Below are 5,810 nucleotides of genomic sequence, written 5' to 3'. Positions count from 1 at the left end.
TTTATTTTTATTTTATACATCTAAAGTATTACATATAATTCACACACACAAAAATATTCTGTAAATAATGATTTCCTTTGGGGAAATTTTATAAATAATGATATAATTTCATAAGTTTAAAATTCTATTGGTAATGTTCGTTTATAAAATTTGGTACCTGTCATCATTTCAGTTTTTTCTACTATTCCTGAGAACTCACAAATACAAAAGAATTTTTGATGGTGTATATACATAATGAAGATGAAGAATTGAACTAATACAATAAATAAAACTAATTAAATTTAGTTTACTAGAAACGTAATTATGCACTGATGTGAAGAGATTTTTATAACTCAATATAACCCATAATATGAAACAACCTAAATTTTTATGATGAAAATCAAATGTCTAAATGCAAAAAAAAAACTAATAAAAATTTTAGTCTATTTCATCACAAGAAAATACTATGGTTAAATTTGGAAAAGGTAGATACAATTCAATATACCAAATAATAACCAAATCGACTAGATATTATATATTCAAATTACATGTCTAATTAAAATAATATACTACTATTTGAAATAAAACATATATATATATATATATATATAACTTAAAAAAATAATTAAATTAAAGCTAAAATATTTGTAATTTTTTAATATATATTTATTTGTAAATATTTATATCCGTATATGCACATGGAAAATCACATAGTATAAGAAAAAGGAAACCTACATGTTAAATTGAAAAATATATATTTAATTTTTAATAAAAGTAATTAGATATATTTGGTTCTTTAAAGATACTATTACAATTATCTGTCACTATAATCAATCGATCGCGATTTATAAAAAAACTGATTTATCAAATAATATTATATGGATCAAATTATTAGACATTATCATTTAAGTTTTGAAAAAAAAAAACTATGAGTGCCTTGAATCTGAGAGTTGATTTCCTTTGTTCAGTGGCGGACCCAGCACTTAAGTTTACCTGTGTCATAATATAGATTTTTTGAAAAAATTGTAAAAGAATGTCATTTGGAAGGATTGAACCCGGGTTGAGGGGTGTCAAAACCTGCTATATTGCCATTTACGCTACTAAATCAACACTGTTATACATACAAAACAGTTATTTATTATCATTTAACCTGTGTCAGCTGACCCACCTAATCTCTTAGTGGGTCCGCCTCTGCCTTTGTTATCTATCGGTATACATATTTTTGTCCTATACATCTCAAGTCTGGATTTTAGATTCATTAATTTTAAAATATTAATTAATTTTCTCAAATTTGATAAAAAATAATAATTTGTTCGATACACATCTTTGATATTTCAATTGTTCTTTCTTATTTTTTCATAGTTTCTGGAATATTCATACGTGTTTTTTGCTAACATTCATAAGTTGTATCAAATCCAAAGACAAGTACAGACCAAATACATGCAACATATTGGTTATCTAGGAACAAAAGGGTAATATATATAATGTTTTAATGTTTTAATGTTTTAGGCTCAAAACATTATATATTTTTTAACCGACTCGTTCTCACAAAACATTTTTTTTTAAACAAAATTATAAAGATTTATAAAATCAATCCAAAATGGGAATAAACTTTTCGATTATATGCTTTTGACTCGAAGAATTTCCAAATCAAAACTATTCCGAACTAGCTTCGTTCGACCTATATCCCTGAACCCTTCCGTTATATCGGATTCATAATCTTCGAAAATCGTTTGGCATTTTCAACCCTCGATGATGACCATATAAAGAAAAGATTCATCTTGTTTCCTCAGATGCAAAAGTCTTGCTATGTTGCCTCCAGATTAGCTTGATCCCGTCAAAATTATCTATATTTGTAATCTTAACTAAAAGGAAGTACAAACGGAAATAAGTGAAGGTTTCCAAGTTTTCTTACCACAAAATTATCCTGAAACCAGCCATACAACCGCCTCTCCCGCCGAGAATGCAAGAAGTTGGGTTCCAGATCGCCTCTGCACCGTAGACCAAAATAGCTAATAACATGCACAAATGGAAAAAGGGGACACTACTAAAAAGATCAAGAGACCAAATGTCGGAAGGGATATGCCACACCCCACGGATGGAGTCACGTTGAGCACCTAGAAGCCGTAGAAAACCTCGACTCACCAATCGCTCTTGCAAACCAAAGGACCGAAACCTTGAGCCTGGTTTGATAACGCTCTAGTGACAATCAGAGAGAAAACCGATGAAAAACAGAGCTAAATTCTAAGAAGAAAAAAACGCTTTTGTTGCTGAGAGGATTGACTGACAAAACCCTGCAGAAAAGAGAAGCAGCAAGGAAGGACGGATGAACTGTATAGACACCAGCCATAGACGACTACTTAAACGAGAACTATGTGACGTTCGCGCGCAAGACCAGAGACAAGATACCGTCACACAACAGAAAAAACCCAACACTATAAGCATCTCCAAGGTAAAGAGACCCTCCGGAACACTGAGGATGTGGAAAAGATGGCTGCTGCGCCAAGACACCTTGGAACAGACTCAACCAGCGAACCCAACACCACCAAAACCGAGATCTAGACAACGAACTAGGATCTTCACCAAAAAAGTCGGAGAAAAACCTTAAACCACTGGTCACCACCGAATCTGAGCCATATCGACTCTCCTGTACCATTTGATGCTTTCTCAGAGGATTGCAGAGGCAAAAAACTCGCCAGATCTACAAAATACAACCTCTGAAACTCTAAAAAGTCGACACATTTCCACCTCAACGCCTACGGACCATCGTCGCCGCTCCAAAGAAGAACAATGCCAGCGACACAAAACCTCTCGAGCGGATATAACCCGAGACAGACCCGCCAGAGATGAAAACATATCGGGAGAGAGGAAGTAAAGGGAGATATGCAAAAGAGAAAGAGAAGAAAAGAACGCCTCCGGCGCCAGCCAAGAGACCACTGGACGACGGAGCAGCACGGATCTGAAATTTAAAAAGAGTCAAAGGATAGAGAAAGAGGAGAGAAGCCGAATGGTTGTGTGTTTGTTTTTCCATTCTTTCAAAACACTGTATACTAACTACTCGTGCATGCTTAATTTTGGCTTATCAATAGCAACATTTGGTATATAGGCACATAACCGACCTAAAGGAAGACTATTCAACCAATCAAGCATATAATTTAAATAGGCATATTTGCATATTTGCATATTTTCATTTAAATTGTTTTCATATTTATTTTTGTTAGTATTTGTAAATAAATACTCCCTCTGTTTTTAAATAATACATGTTTTGAGATTTTCACACTTTTTAATAAAACATATTAAAATTTACTTATTAGTGCATAGTTTTTTGTTATTTTATATTTCCTATATTTCTAAACCAATAAAATTTCAAGAAATGCAATTAATGTTTTTGAGATTCATAATTATTCATAATTAGTTGACAAAAATTACATTGAAAATATGAAAAATACATCTTTTTGAAACAAAAAAAATTCCTAAAACATACATCTTTAAAAAACAGAGGGAGTATAATTTTTTAATAATATTTACTAAATTTTTAGCATTTTTTATAAAATATTTATTAATTAATATATTGAATAATGTAATGTTAGATGATAATAATCTTTAAATATAAAATTCTATAGTAAGAAACGATTTTAGTAAAATTATCATAGACTTTAATTGTAAAGATAACATTGAATCAATAAAATTAATAAATGCTTTTATAAAATTTAGCTTTGTTAAAAAATATTTAATATTAATACGTGGAATAATTGTATTGTTAGATAATAAAATTTTAAAATATGAAATTATATATTAATAGATTATTTTAGTAAAATTATTTTCATCTTTTATCACATGTTAGAATAATATTTATATAAAACTAATTTTATGAAGTTATTTTCATCATATTAATTAATGAAGTTGAATTACCTTACAGTAATTTAGCATTATATTGTTATATATAAGAAAACTTAAAAAAAAATATTTAACTAAAAATTGGTTTATAGCATATAAAATTGTTGGACCAACACTATTAGGATGTTCAAAAAGTTTTAGAAGCTTTGTATATATATTTTAGTTAAAATTACATATGGTGTGATGATTTTTTTCGAAAAAAGTAGAATTTAATTTCTATACATATGCAAACGAAGATTCTAATTTTTGAACGAAGACCTTTATTCGAATATACTAGCTTTATATATATATATAAATGTTTCTGAATAGAATGGTTTGTTAACGAGTGGGCCTTGTGGTCCAGTGGTAATGAACGAACCTTGAATGCAGACACATTCCGAATTTGATCTTTCTACTGCAGAAATTAAGTCACATTGTTCTGCATCACGGCTACGGATACATCCATATGAAAATCCGAGAAAGAACATATTGTAGGTTGCACCTTCCATCCGAGAGTTAGGTATGTGTCTTTAATAAACTTGAGTTTAATCTTTTTTTTAGCAGAAAAAAATATGATGTTTAAATTTGGACAACAACGTATATTTAAAAACATACCAATTATAAAAGCAAAAAAGAAAAGAATAGAAGAATAGAAGTTTATAATATAATCATCTTGATGTCGTTCAAAAAGAAAAATCATCTTGATTGGTCATGTTCAAGCAAAGGAGTGATCAATTCAAAGAGAATTTTGTATAAGTGGAACTTTGTATAAGTATTGTGGCGACAAAGTAAGGAGACACGTGGAAAAAGGCACGTGATGTGGGGAATGTGAAAATGTTGTCGATGGTGGTGTTATGGGCATTGTGTCTGCATTTTCTTGTGCTTGCCAAAAAATTATGTTTTCAAGTGTGTGAGGAGAATTGTGACGTCTCCTTAAGTCCTCAAGTTCATAGGAGAAGCATCTTTCATTGGCTCTTCTCTTTAAGGTTACGCATTCATTACTCATCCATCATGCGTGCCTCCCTTTACTCGTTTTTCTCTTTCCCGCCCCCTTTATTTATCGGTTTCTTTCTTTCTTTGCTCTATTTATTACTCTCTCCGTTTCATATTATAAGTAGTTTTAGCAAAGAAAAATTGTTTCACAATGTATGTAGTTTTAAATTTTATATTTATTGAATAGTGTGCGACCAATTAAATAATGTTAACTATTTTATTTTTGGTTAAAATAATACATTAAATGATACTTTTTAACAAATGATTACTTTTCTTAATATTAGTGCTTTTAGCTAAAACTACTTACAATTTGGAACAAAGGGAGTACATGAAATGTAACATATAAAATTAAAAACCAAAGAACATGCAATTTTCTGGGCGAAAATTGGTACAGACATGTCTTTATATAAAATATCCATAGGTGCCACACTTGATTGATACTCGCAATTCGGTTTTTGCTGATTCGTACTAAGGGTATCTCCAACTCAATTCCATTTTTTACTTCAAAATTGAATAAAATGAATATAGAGTAACAAATGCTCCAATTCAACTTCATCTCTCACTCTATTTTGAAGTTTACTCTATAAATAGAGTAATCTATTTTTTGGTTTCATGACTTCATTATGGATTGAAGAATATAGTAGAATTGAAGTACTTTTACTCCATTTTGGAATAAAAAAATAAAGTTTTACATTGGAGATGCTCTAAGATTTATCTTTGTATCTTATTGTAACAAAAAAAAATCCAGAGAGTATATTTTTACAGAAATCTTGATTTCTTTAGCCACCCAAAAAAGTTTATAAAGTTACAAAGGAGAGCACATAGCATTAGATAAAGAACTTTTTTCATTAGATAAAAAACTAATTTGGTGTGCTTTGGTTTATGGCACGACAAGATGATAGACAGAAAAGAAATACCTTTTTGAATAAAAGCATTTACAACTCTACTATATTTTTTACTAT

At 29.9% G+C, this 5,810-nt stretch overlaps 1 long non-coding RNA gene across 1 annotated transcript; it reads right to left on the bottom strand.

The window, feature by feature from the left end:
- Positions 1-1,578: 1,578 nt before the first annotated feature.
- Positions 1,579-3,081, bottom strand: LOC130497590 (uncharacterized). Its single transcript, XR_008936588.1, has 2 exons — positions 1,895-3,081; positions 1,579-1,806 (listed from the first exon to the last, which is right to left on the bottom strand). It is a non-coding gene; the product is annotated as an uncharacterized LOC130497590 (long non-coding RNA).
- Between the last annotated feature and the right edge of the window lie 2,729 nt (positions 3,082-5,810).

The sequence above is a fragment of the Raphanus sativus genome, chromosome 7 (genome assembly GCF_000801105.2).
Source record: "Raphanus sativus cultivar WK10039 chromosome 7, ASM80110v3, whole genome shotgun sequence".
NCBI classification, from domain to species: domain Eukaryota; kingdom Viridiplantae; phylum Streptophyta; class Magnoliopsida; order Brassicales; family Brassicaceae; genus Raphanus; species Raphanus sativus.
The sequence above is the reverse complement of the archived record's forward strand: the minus strand, read 5'-3'. Positions and strand labels throughout refer to the sequence as shown.